Source organism: Lipotes vexillifer, unplaced genomic scaffold, assembly GCF_000442215.2.
Source record: "Lipotes vexillifer unplaced genomic scaffold, Lipotes_vexillifer_v1.1 scaffold121, whole genome shotgun sequence".
In the NCBI taxonomy this organism is placed as follows: Eukaryota; Metazoa; Chordata; class Mammalia; order Artiodactyla; family Lipotidae; genus Lipotes; species Lipotes vexillifer.
In genome coordinates this window covers 1,987,177-1,999,433 of record NW_006773122.1, presented here as the reverse complement: position 1 = coordinate 1,999,433, position 12,257 = coordinate 1,987,177, and the positions used below count along the sequence as shown (strand labels likewise).

Here is a 12,257-nt window from a genome sequence, read left to right as displayed (position 1 = left end):
CATTCCTGGAGGAGGGCTTCTGCTTCTAGGACTTCCTGATGAGTTACTATTGCATGCCCAGCCTTTCAGAGTCCCTGGTCCATGAAGCTGCTCCTGTCCATGAACATTTCCATATCCCAATTTTCTAAAGGCTGATCAGTCAAATCTGCTAGAATAGACTTTATTGATTATTTGTATGGGATAGAACTCCATTTGGCATTCCACAGTCCAGCTTAATGGCTGTCATTTCCTTTGAGAACCTAACATAGGAATTGGCCATGAGACCAAAGTTAGGGATCCAAATAGGACAAAACATAGCCATTCCTGAGAATCCTCGCCATTGCCTTCTGATGGTGGGTACAGTCACCCTAGCTAATGGTCCAGTAGTAATTTTTTTTAAATGGTTATCAAATATCCCTTTATTAAATTATTTTTCCTTGCAGTTCTTAACTAGCTGGGCATTCCACCACATCACTGTTGATGTCATCTATGATGTCGTGAAGGTGGCAGCCATCAACATTGCAGCCCACAGACGGGGCAGTCCCCAGGATCTCTTTAATGGTTCCAGAGAGTTCTCTAGCTAAAGATTGATGATGCATCAATCAGGAAATGTTGACAATCAAAAGTGATGTTTCCACTGTGCTTAATGTTTTTCTGCTTTTTTCTGTCTCTTGGTGGTTCCCTTAGGGCTTTGACGATCAGGGCAGAGGCAGAAGGTACCACATCTATCTGGGTCTGTCTGTTCTGAATGGTCAGTTTCACTGTACTCCTCAGACCCTTCCAATCACCAGTTGCCTTGGCGATGTCCTCACCAACGTTTTTTTTGCAGATAGACCCAGGGGCAGCTCTTGGGGGCCAGGGCAGATGTGGCACAAACCTCCCCACTGATACACCTCGGGTATACAACTTTGGTATCGTTGGGGTCCAACTTAGGCGGCAGGGTGGAGGCAGCTGGGGTCAGATGAACCTGGATTCGGAAGAACTGAATAAGTTGCACCTTGGTCCCCTCCAAGCCGGAAGTCTCTGTCTTTCTGATAACTCAAATCCTAGGTATTTTACAGTTGGTTGAGAGATTTGCACTTTTCACTTGGAGGCTTTATATCCCCGGTCTGCCCACAACTTTAAAGTGAGGATTGTATTTTGGTCTGAGGCTCCCTTATTTTTATTAGTAATTAGTCTATCACAGTAAGACTCCCTCATTTAATGGGAGATCACTTACGTCCTTGGATAAGACTTCCCTGAAGATGGTGGAGGCATTCTTAAATCCTGTGGGAGTACCATCCAATAATACAGTTGTTATATATTATCTCTGGATTGTCCCATTCAAAGGCAAACAGTTCCTGGGACTCAGGACTTAGGGATATGCAGTAAAAGCCATCTTTTAAGTCCAGAACTGTAAACCAGCAGAAGTCTCCAAATAAAGTTGTACGCAAAGTGTAAGGATTTGGTACTACCAGATGTACATATCTACAACTTGGTTAGTGACTCTCAAATCCCGTACAAAACAATAATTTCCAGTACCAGTTTTTTTGTATCTGACAAGGTCAGCTTAATTAGCACTTAAGAAAGGTGGTTATCAGAGACTTTGTATCTTCCTTCACATGCCTCTTTAAAGGGTACTGCTTTACATTTGGAACCTTGGCATCTAGACAGAATTTTACCACTGTTGGGTCAGCCCTCTTGGCACTTCCTGCCTCCCATCAGCCCAAACATCCACTCTTACCTTTCGTAGAATTTGTCCAGGACCTTCTGGTTGAGGGTTGTCTCCTGCACAGTTTGCAGGGCTTACGCTTGATCTGCGAGTTCTCTAAGGCCTACTTTTTCTGGTGAGAAAGTCATTTAGTTCTGTTTGTAGATCCCCTCCCAGCAAAGGAATAGGGCATTCAGGCATATACAGAGAGCTGTGTTTTGTTTTGTTTTTAAATTTTATTTTTTATACAGCAGGTTATTAGTTATCTATTTTACACATATTAGTGTATACATGTCAATCCCAATCTCCCAATTCATCCCCCCCCCCGACACTGTCACCCCTTGGTGTCCATACGTTTGTTCTCTACATCTGTCTCTATTTCTGCCCAGCAAACCAGTTCATCTGTACCATTTTTCTAGGTTCCACATATATGCGTTAATATGTGATATTTGTTTTTCTCTTTCTGACTTACTTCGCTCTGTATGACAGTCTCTAGATCCATCCACGTCTCTGCAAATGACCCAATTTTGTTCCTTTCTGTGGCTGAGTAATATTCCATTGTATATATGTACCACATCTTCTTTATGCATTCATCTGTTGATGGGCATTTAGGTTGCTTCCATGACCTAGCTATTGTAAATAGTGCTTCAATGAACATTGGAGTGCATGTGTCTTTTTGAATTATGGTTTTCCCTGGGTATATGCCCAGTAGTAGGATTGCTGGGTCACATAGTAATTCTATTTTTAGATTTTTGAGGAACCTCCATACTGTTCTCCATAGTGGCTGTATCAATTTACATTCCCACCAACAGTGCAGGAGGGCTCCCTTTTCTCCACACCTCCAGCATTTTTTGTTTGTAGATTTTCTGATGATGCCCATTGTACCTGGTGTGCAATGATACCTCATTGTAGTTTTGATTTGCATTTCTCTAGTAATTAGTGATATTGAGCAGCTTTTCATGTGTTTCTTGGCCATCTGTGTGTGTTCTTTGGAGAAATGTCTCTTTAGGTCTTCTGCCCATTTTTTGATTGTTTTTTTTTTTTTTTGGCGGTACACGGGCCTCTCACTGCTGTGGCCTCTCCCGTTGTGGAGCACAGGCTCCAGATGCGCAGGCTCAGCGGCCATGGCTCACGGACGGGCCCAGCCGCTCCGTGGCATGTAGCATCTTCCCAGACTGGGGCACGATCCCGTGTCCCCTGCATCGGCAGGCGGACTCTCAACCCATGCGCCACCAGGGAAGCCTGATCATATGGTTTTTATTCTTCAGTTTGTTAATATGGTGTATCACATTGATTGATTTGCATATATTGAAGAATCCTTGCATCTCTGGGATAAACCCCACTTGATCATGGTGTATGATCCTTTTAATGTGTTGTTGGATTCTGTATGCTAGTATTTTGAGGATTTTTGCATCTATATTCATCAGTAATATTGGTCTGTAATTTTCTTTTTTTGTAGTATCTTTGTCTGGTTTTGGTATCAGGGTGATGGTGGCCTCATAGAATGAGTTTGGGAGTGTTCCTTCCTCTGCAATTTTTTGGAAGAGTTTGAGAAGGATAGATATTAGCTCTTCTCTAAATGTTTGATAGAATTCACCTGTGAAGCCATCTGGTCCTGGACTTTTGTTTGTTGGAAGATTTTTAATCAGTTTCAATTTCATTTCTTGTGATTGGTCTGCTCATATTTTCTGTTTCTTCCAGGTTCAGTCTTGGAAGGTTATACCTTTCTAAGAATTTGTCCATATCTTCCAGGTTGTCCATTTTATCGGCATAGGGTTGATTGTAGTAGTCTCTTAGGATGCTTGGTATTTCTGCGGTGTCCATTGTAACTTCTCCTTTTTCACTGATTTTATTGATTTGAGTCCTCTCCCTGTTTTTCTTCATGAGTCTGGCTAAAGGCTTATCAATTTTGTTTATCTTCTCAAAGAACCAGCTTTTAGTTTTATTGATCTTTGTTATTGTTTTCTTTGTTTCTATTTCATTTATTTCTGCTCTGATCTTTATGATTTCTTTCCTTCTACTAACTTTGGGTTTTGTTTGTTCTTCTTTCTGTAGTTCCTTTAAGTGTAAGGTTAGATTGGTGATTTGAGATTTTTGTTTCTTGAGGTAAGATTGTATTGCTATAAACTTCCCTCTTAGAACAGCTTTTGATGCATCCCATAGGTTTTGACATTTTTTTTTTTTTCTTTAAGTAACCTGTGCCTTCCAAGTCTCAGCTAGAGACGTGTAACCACCTTGGGTGGTAAGGAGTAAAAGCACCCATAGCCCGTACGGGGATCAAACCCCCGACCTTGGCGTTATTAGCACCATGCTCTAACCAACTGACCTAACCGGCCACAACTCCCATAGGTGTTGGATCATCGTGTTTTCATTGTAATTTGTCTCTATTTTTTGATTTCCTCTTTGATTTCTCCAGTGATCTCTCGGTTATTTAGTAACGTATTTTTTAGCCCCCATGTGTCTATGCTTTTTTTTTTTCCCCTGTAATTGATTTCTAATCTCATAGGATTGTGGTCAGAAAAGATGCTTGATATGATTTCAATTTTCTTAAACTTACCGAGGCTTGATTTGTGACCCAAGATGCCATCTAACCTGGAGAATGTCCCATGTGCACTTAAGAAAGTGTAATCTGCTGTTATTGGATGGAATGACCTATAAATATTAATTAAATCTATCTGGTCTATTGTGTCATTTAAAGCTTGTGTTTCCTTATTAATTTTCTATCTGGATGGTCTGTCCATTGGTGTAAGTGAGGTGTTAAAATCCCCCACTATTATTGTGTTACCGTCGATTTCCTCTTTATTAGCAGCTATTAGCAGTTGCCTTAGGTACTTAGGTGCTCCTATGTTGGGTGCATATATATCTATAATTGTTATATCTTCTTCTTGGATTGATCCTTGATCATTATGTAGTGTCCTTCCTGTCTCTTGTAATATTCTTTATTTTAAAGTCTACTTTATCTGATATGAGTATTGCTACTCCAGCTTTTTTTTTTTTACTTCCATTTGCCTGGAATATCTTTTTCCATCCCCTCACTTTCAGTCTGAGTGTGTCCCTAGTTCTGAAGTGGGTCTCTTGTAGACACCATATATATGGGTCTTGTTTTTGTATACATTCAGCAAGCCTGTGTCTTTTGGTTGGAGGCGGACTCCCAACCACTGTGCCACCAGGGAAGCCCTCCAGCTTTCTTTTGATTTCCATTTGCATGGAATATCTCTTTCCATCCCCTCACTTTCAGTCTGAATATGTCCCTAGGTCTGAAGTGAGTCTCTTGTAGACAGGATATATATTGGTCTTGTTTTGTATCCATTCAGTGAGCCTGTGTCTTTTGGTTGGAGCATTTAATCCATTCACATTTAAGGAAATTATTAATATATATGTTCCTATTACCATTTTCTTAATTGTTATGGGTTTGTTTTTGTAGATCCTTTTCTTCTCTTGTGTTTCCCACTTAGAGAAGCTCCTTTAGCATTTGTTGTAGAGCTGGTTTGGTGGTGCTGAATTCTCTTAGCTTTTCCTTGTCTGTAAAGCTTTTGATTTCTCCTTCAAATCTGAATGAGATCCTTGCCGGGTAGAGCAATCTTGGTTGTAGGTTCTTCCCTTTCATCACTTGAAATATATCATGCCACTCCCTTCTGGCTTGTAGAGTTTCTGCAGAGAAATCAGCTGTTAACCTTATGGGAGTTCCCTTGTATGTTGTTTTTCCCTTGTTGCTTTCAAGAATTTTTCTTTGTCTTTAATTTTTGTCACTTTGATTACTATGCGTCTCAGCATGTTTCTCCTTGGGTTTATCCTGCCTGGGACTCTCTGTGCTTCCTGGAGTTGAGTGGCCATTTTTTTCCCATGTTAGGGAAGTTTTGGAGTATAATCTCTTCAAATATTCTCTCGGATCCTTTCTCTCTCTCTTCTCTTTCTGGGACCCCTATAATGTGAATGTTGTTGTGTTTAATGTTTTCCCAGAGGTCTCTCAGACTGTCTTCAATTCTTTTCATCCTTTTCTCTTTAATCTGTTCCATAGCTCTGAATTCCACCATTCTGTCTTCCAGGTCACTTATCCGTTCTTATGCCTCAGTTATTCTGCTATTGATTCCTTCCAGTGTACTTTTCATTTCAGTTATTGTATTGTTCATCTCTGTTTGTTCTTTAACTCTTCTAGGCGTCTGTTCGTTAATTCTTCTAGGTCTTTGTTAAACATTGCTTGCATCTTCCCTATCGTTGCCTCCATTCTTTTTCTGAGGTCCTGGATCATCTTCACTATAATTATTCTGAATTCTTTTTCTGGAAGGTTGCCTATCTCCACTTCATTTAGTTGTTTGTCTGGGGTTTTATCTTGTTCCTTCATCTGGTACATTGTCCTCTGCCTTTTCATTTTGTCTGTCTTTCTGTAAATGTGGTTTTCATTCCACAGGCTGCAGAACTGTAATTCTTCTTGCTTCTGCTGTCTGCCCTCTGGTGCGAGCTGTGCAATAAATATGTTTTTTTCCCCCCAATTATATAAACCAGAGGTAGAAACGGAGGAGGGCACACATACAAATCCCCTTGGGTGATCCTAGTCCTTTAGACCTGTGGGAACTTAACTCAACGGATATTGCCTGGCCTGAGGCAGAGCAGCCCCTGGGCCGAACTGAGTACAGGAAAAGTGGGGGTACCCAAGGAGGAGACAGATGGAATAAATAAAAATCATTTGGCTCTGACACAGGAAAAAGAGGTTTTACTGAGAGTCCTCAATTGAACTATACATTTACATCTCTTCCACAAATTCTTACCTTGCAAAATAACTTAGAAAAACCAGTGCAGGTCAAACGTACCTGCCTACTCTTGATCTGAGGAAAGATGATAACCACACTGCATGGCAGAGAGCTGACAGTAGCACAACCAGGAGTCCTTCCTCAAAGAAAAACAAGCACTTAGTGAAGCTGGGCTCTGCAGCTGGCTCACTGGGTTTCCTCCACTGCAGTGCTCAAGATAGTTGACTTCTTGGCCAGCAAAACCCCAGAAGAGGCTGGAACATCTACCTTCACCAAACGCCTGCCGCTTCTTCCCAGCCTTTGTGGTTGGGGCGGCACACCAAGCAGCAGTCTTATCAGAGACTCGAGGTGTGCGTGATGCTGAAATACTGGCTGCACCCGGAAAACCTGGGCGTTCACGAGAGACGAAGGAAAGCACCAGGACTTGCCAATCTGTGGCTACGAGCACCCTTTGTTCCTATATAGGCAGCACCTGGGCACACAGGCCACTTGCCCCCCCAACCACTCTCCATTTTAGTGCCTGTTCTGAGGGATTAGCTTGCCCCCGAGAATGGATGTTTGGGGAGAGCGTGAAAACAGGCAACCCCTAAGTCAAAGTCTTAGTCAATATCCCAGGTTTCAAACCCAAGAGCTGAGAACAGTCTATGGACTGCAAATCTCTAGAAAATGGCCTTCCCTCCGTCGCCCATAAAAGCCAGCGCACCACAAGGAAGAGTAGCCCCGCTCACTGCAAATAGAAAAGAGCCTGCATGCAGCAAACAAGACCCAACGCAGCGCAAAAAAAAACCAAAAACAAATACCATTCACTTAAAAAGAAAAAAAAAGAATTCCCTGGAGAAGCCACAAAGGGTAATGGAGAGTCTCAAAGATGACCAGCTTGGATTTGAAGGTTCCCTTAGGGAACACCGAAAAGGTTTCCATTAAAGATGATTGCCAAGCACTGTAGCCTAAACGTCACACGTGCTGCCTGTCTGCCAAGAAATCTGTCCTGGCAGTTCCGAGACTGTAGCCACGGTGGTCAGAGGCTCCTAAGAGTTCCCCCCGAGTGCTGAGGACAGGCGTGCCTATTGCAGAGGGGCCTGGGAGAGCCCAGGCTCTGTCTCACGCACCACCTGGATAAAATTACCTCATGTGGACGCAGGTGGAGGAAATGACAGCATCACTTTGAAGAAACCAAAGTGAGGAGGCTGTCTGAGACTCAGAGCTGAATTTGAGAGACGAATTCAGGAGTTTACAGGTTGAAATACCCAAGCCCTGACTTCCTTTGTGGGCATGTTGGGGTTTAATCTTGCAGGTAGATGATCGAAAGATTTTACCTCCCCAGCAGAAATCAAAGAGAAGCTCAGCTCAGCGCCTGGGAAATTTCCATGTAGAATACATTCTGCCCAAGACCTCCATATAGCATGTGGCCTTTAACATCACCACCAATGCTTGTTCCTCCGGCAAACTTTCACACACACACACACACACACACACACACACACACACACACACACACACTGAAAGGCATTTCAATGCTAACTCCCTGCTAGTTTGGCTCATGCAAAAGAGGGTTAAAACTCTCAGTGAGAAAAACCCAAAATGTCCAATTGTATGTCCTTTAACCCAGACACGGGTTACGTTCTTCTGGGGTGGAGACTTACCTGCTTCATGCTCCCCCATTTCCCCTTTATCCTCTCACCCCAACAAGGTCATCTAGGCTGGTTTCATTAAGAATACACACCTTTATCAATACCACCAGGTAATTATATTAGGCACAGGTGAAAAATCCCAACAGCTCTATAAGGCAAGCTCTCTAGGCAGGGAGTGATGGCTTTTACCTCCTGGGTCAGAGAACTGCCCTCCCCGCCCCCCCACCACCATTAATCCTGGTTCCAGAAAGTTTTGCTATAGTCATCCAAGGACCAACCCCTATTAGCCAATACTAACAAAGGAAACAGTCAGACATAGGCAAACAAAAAGGCATGGGGCTCTAACCCAGGGACTGGGATTCTAACCTGATTGATCCTTTGGTACCTCAGTGGCTGCAGCCTTTTAGAGTGTCTCTCTTAAGGTGGGACTCTAACCCACAATCCTGATGAGATTATTCAACAATATAGGCACTGGCGCATTTTAACAAGGTTACTCACCCCCAAAGACATCTGATTTAGGAGCTGTTTCTTCTCTCAAAAGTGAAAGGAGCACTGAGGGGCCTGGAGGGCCACAGCGGGGAAGCAGGAACTCGACAGCTGACCCTCTAGATGAATTAGGTCTAGGTGGCCACTCAGGGTCTGTGGTGAGGGCCCACACTCTGCCAGGGGTTACAGTGCCTCGGGCAGGCTGTCACAAGACTGAGTCCCTTCATGGAGTCCAAAATTGTTACTGAGCAAGGCCTCGCTACCCAAAGGGCATAAAAGCCAACACTATGGGTCTGGCTTTTGAGAAAAGGAAGAGCTTTATTATGAGGTTGGCAGCCAAGGAGACAGATTAGAGGGCTTTGCCTTGGTTGACCCCCCAGATGAGGAGGAACCTTGGATACAGAGGGATGACGATAAGCAATAGGTGGATGAACACCCACATTGTTCAAGGGTCAGCTCTACACCAGTTAAAGGAGATTGTCATATGGGATAAAAAAGCAAAACCAAGGGCTTCCCTGGTGGCTCAGTTGTTGGGGGTCCGCCTGCCGATGCAGGGGACACGGGTTCGTGCCCCGGTCCGGGAGGGTCCCACATGCCCCGGAGTGTCTGGGCCCGTGGGCCTGCACATCCGGAGCCTGTGCTCCGCAGCGGGAGAGGCCACAACGGTGAGAGGCCTGCGTACCGCAAAAAAAAAAAAAAAAAAAAAAAAGCAAAACCGAATATTTGCTTTCTACAAGAAACCCACTGTAGAATGTAATTTGGTGCAGCCACTATGGAGAACAGTATGGAGGTTCCCTAAAAAACTATAAATAGAGCTACCTTATGATCCAGCAGTCCCACTCCAGGGCATATAACTGGAAAAGATGAAAATTTTAATTTTGTCTTTACTTTCTAATAATCAAAAAGATACATGTGCCCCAATGTTCATAGCAGCACTGTTCACAACAGCCAAGTCATGGAAGCTATCTAAGTGTCCATCAACAGAGGAGTGGATAAAGAAGATGTGGCATAGACTCCTGTTGTTTCCCAGAACCTGTCAGGATTCCCACTTTCCAACAGTCCTGCCTTCTGGCAGAGCCTGGAGCTAAGAGCACAGAGAATTATTGCAACAAGCTTGATCTCTCTTGGATGCCAATGAACAATCTCACAGCCTTCTCCTTTGGGCTCTGCCCTAAGACTCTCCCAGCCTGTTTGCGAGATGCTAAGGGCCTCTCAGTTTCCAACATGTCCCTGACCCATCTGAAATGTGCAACACCTGGAGAATTTAACTTTCTAAAAACACACTAGCCTGGAAGGAAGAGCTCAGCCTCTTCTTTCGGGGAGGGACGTTTAGGTGACTATTCTTGAGAGAGCAGAACAGCAAGCTTTGTCCTCAGCATCTTAGCCCTGCGGGGCCCTGGGTTGCTTTAGTTCCTGCCTTTGCTGCTAGGAGATGGGTCAGCTTGATCATACCAATATGGTAATTGAGAAGATGAGATTAGAAGTGATGAACCTGCTGCAGTTTTGCTGGTTGGTATTAGAGCTGATTGAACCCCAGGCCCCCTGTGTCCCACTTCTGCAGATCCCACTGTTAGCAGGAGATGATCAGAATATACAAGTCTCACCATTTAGACCCTCTGTGACCCAGACCCTTTTTCGCTTTAGCCCCACCTCTCCCTGTGACACAATGATGCATACACTAGTGATAATTTTCATTTCTTCATTAAAGTATAATTGATTTACAGTATTATGATAGTTTCAGGTACACAGCAAAGTGATTTGTTTAAACACATATTTTTTTCAATTCTTTTCTTATAGTTTATTGTACGGTATTGAATATAGTTCCCTGTGCTGTAACAATAAACCCTTGTTGTTTATTTTATATATGGGTGTATCTATTAATCTCATACTCCTAATTTATCCCTTCCCCCGCTTCGGTAACCATAAATTTGTTCTCTATGTGAGACTCTATTTTGTAAATCAGTTCATTTGTGCTATTTTTCAGATTCCACATGTAAGTGATATCATGTAAAAAAAACCAGATGTGGCGTATATATATATATAAACACATATAATGGAATATTACTCAGCCATAAAAAAGAATGAACTAATCCCATTTGCAGCAACATGACCTACAGATTATCATACTAAGTGAACTAAATCACAAAGAGGAAGACAATTTCATAGATCATTTGTATGTGAAATCTAAAATAAAATTATACAAATGAACTTATTTACAAAAGAGGAACAGATTCAGAGACATAACAAACAAACTTTTGGTTACCAAAGAGGACAGACGGGATAAAAAAGGAGTTTGGGATTTACACTACAGACTAATATATATAAAATATATAAACAACAAGGATCTATTTTATAGCACAGGGACCTACATTCAATATCTTGTAGTAACTTATAATGGAAAGGAATCTAAATTATATATATAACTATATATAACTATATAACTATATATATATATATATCTGAATCACTTTGCTTTCTACCTGAAACTAACACAACAGTGTAAATCAACTATACTTCAATAATAATGAAAAAAAAACCACTTTAAATACAAAGACATAGGTAGGATAAAAGTAAAAGGGTGGAAAAAGATATTCCATGGAAACTGTAATCAAAAAACAAAAAAAGAGCTAGAGTGCTGTATTAATCTCAGACAGAGCAGACATCAGAACAAGGAATATTTCTGGGGATAGTCAAGAATATTACATAATGACAAAGAAGTCAATTATCCAAGAATACAACTATCTTAAATGTATGTGCACCTTAGAAGAGAGCTTCTAAATACATGAAACAAAACTGAGAACTCAAAGAACAGATAGACAAATCTCTGGTGGAGATAGACAAATCTCTGGTGACACATCTCTCAGTAACAGATGGTACAAGTACAGAGAAAGTAAGAATATAAAAGACCTGAACAAAAGTACAAGCCGACTTGACCTAATTGATATTTAGAGAATACTCTTCTTAACAATAAGAGAATACACATTCTTCCCAAGGACACATGGAACAGTCACCAAGATGTACCATATTCTGATCTATATGAAAAACCATGAAACATTTAAAAAGCAAAAAAAGTTTAAACATCTAAATCATACAAAGTATTTCTTGTACCATAACGGAATTTAACTTAAAATCATTCACAGGACAACAACTGGGAAATCCAAATATATGGAAATTGAACAACACTTATAAACAACCCATGAGTCAAAGAAGAAATCCCAGGGGAAATTAGACACGTTTTTAATTGAACGAAAAAATAATCAATGATCTGAGTGCTACCTTAAGAAACCAGAAAAAGAACAAATTAAACCCATAGCAACTATAAGGAAGGAAAGAGGATAACAGCAGAAATGAATGAAATCCAGAAAATGTCAGAGAGTAATCAATAAAGCCAAAAGCCTTTAATTGAAAAAAAAAATCAAGAAAATTTTCAAGAAAAAGAAAACAAGAAAGATACAAGTTAAAAATGTCAGGAATCAAAGAGGGGACATCATCCCCATCATCACCCTTTTAGTGTACAGCCACTAGAAGGATAATAAGGGAATACTATAAAATGCTCTAGGTAAAAGGATAATAAGGGGGGCTTCCCTGGTGGCGCAGTGGTTGGGAGTCCGCCTGCCGATGCAGGGGACGCGGGTTCGTGCCCCGGTCTGGGAGGATCCCGCATGCCGCGGAGCGGCTGGGCCCGTGGGCCATGGCCGCTGGGCCTGCGCGTCCGGAGTCTGT

General features: G+C 42.0%; 1 pseudogene; it reads right to left on the bottom strand.

Moving 5' to 3' along the window:
* Window positions 1–425: 425 nt before the first annotated feature.
* Window positions 426–8,079, bottom strand: LOC103085846 (60S ribosomal protein L12 pseudogene; annotated as a pseudogene).
* Window positions 8,080–12,257: the final 4,178 nt, after the last annotated feature.